The sequence below is a fragment of the Acanthisitta chloris genome, unplaced genomic scaffold, assembly GCF_000695815.1.
Source record: "Acanthisitta chloris isolate BGI_N310 unplaced genomic scaffold, ASM69581v1 scaffold45359, whole genome shotgun sequence".
Taxonomy (NCBI): Eukaryota; Metazoa; Chordata; class Aves; order Passeriformes; family Acanthisittidae; genus Acanthisitta; species Acanthisitta chloris.
In genome coordinates, this window is record NW_008690556.1 from 18,441 (window position 1) to 19,965 (window position 1,525).

Consider the following 1,525-nt stretch of genomic DNA (forward strand, 5'->3'; position numbering starts at 1 on the left):
CACGGGGAGCACACAGAACCAGCCTCCTTGTATTTGTTTCCAACAAATAACATCCTTGTAACATGTTTTGATCACAAGGAATCCTACGTCATATGAACTATTATTTTGCTGTTCCAAGAAACAGGGACGAGTCTCCTGCTGCTCACTTGTTATTGATACAGCAAATGGCCTGTGCTGGTCTTGGGTCCTGTGGAATGCAAACCCTTAGTTTGGCTCTTCCACCACACTAAAAAAGGGCATTGGGGGGATTTAAATGCTCACAGTTTGGCAACACCTACTGCACCATTAGGTTAGCTCCTCTGAGCCACTTCAGCGTCACTCACACTAGTCCAAGTCTCTGTAAACAGAGTGTTCACAACGCAGTGGAATTTCCAACGGAGCCTGTGGATTCTGAGGTGAACATCTATATTGGAGAGCTTAAACCTAGAGAATTACGTGTGCTCTCTGCATTCCAGCTGGCACCAACAGAACATAGCTTGGAACTAGCCTTTCCCTCTCTGAGGAGTCACAAAGCTCTTTGAATTTGGTTACTAAAGCAGACTGAACCAGCACAAGATAACACAGCACCTGCTGCTCTACAAAGACACTAATCCTAGAACAAGTCTCAAAGAACTGTCCTGTTAAGCTGAGACTGTTCTTTAGCCTTCTCAGATAGGCAATGTACAAACAATGAGCTGGTTTTGCCACGAGCAGCACCTGCCCCAGGTACCAGGGACAAGGGAAAGTTGGTCAGCCCCTAGTTCAGAGCAGGGAAAACTTTGGAGCAAACCAGCACCTGACCACAAGTATCAGAGAGTTTTGGACACTAAACATTCATGTTAACAGCTCTCAGGGTCTCAAGTTACAGATTTGTCCAATTTTATCTCAAACTTAGGACTAAAAGCTGTTAAGACCTTGGAGTACTAAGGCTCCTGGTGCTATCAAACATGACTCTAAAAATACACTAAACCAAAAGCAAATGCTTTGGAATCAGCAAGTTAAGCTTCAGACCACAAAAACAAGAGTCTAAAGTGGTGATAATAATGTAGCACAGCAGAGTTTGACAAAACACAGCATGGGAATGAAGGAAATTACTATTTATTCTTCAACATGTATACAGCATATGCTATTTTACAGCAAGTCACCACTGGCAGGGTGAAATGGAAGAGAAATACTCACTTTAGTCGATGAAAGTTGGAAGGCATTGGAGAAAAACACCACAGTTAGGACTGTTAATGACTTACACATTGTTGATACAGGACTGAATTTGAAAACATGCTTTAACATTTACCGTAATAATGAAGGTGGTTAGTGCCACATCAAAATAAAAATAGTTCTATACAATATGTTCAATTTGGTCATGTGCTATTTACAGATTTTACAAAAAACACACACGAGCTTGTTACTACAAGGCAGGCTAACACCAGGCCAGCAGAGGAACTCCATGTATACAACTGAGATTAGTGCCCTAGAGTGTAGGAAATCCGATTTCTAACTATGCAGTGCAAGTTATTTTTCCAGGTCTCATTGTAAATTTTGATTGGGG

At 41.8% G+C, this 1,525-nt stretch overlaps 1 long non-coding RNA gene across 1 annotated transcript in view; it reads right to left on the reverse strand.

Moving 5' to 3' along the window:
* Window positions 1-1,520, reverse strand: part of LOC103809025 — a 5,314-nt gene extending 3,794 nt beyond the window's left edge. The window contains exon 1 of the long non-coding RNA XR_624791.1: window positions 1,159-1,520. This is a non-coding gene — a long non-coding RNA (uncharacterized LOC103809025). The remainder of the gene's footprint in view (window positions 1-1,158) is intronic.
* Window positions 1,521-1,525: the final 5 nt, after the last annotated feature.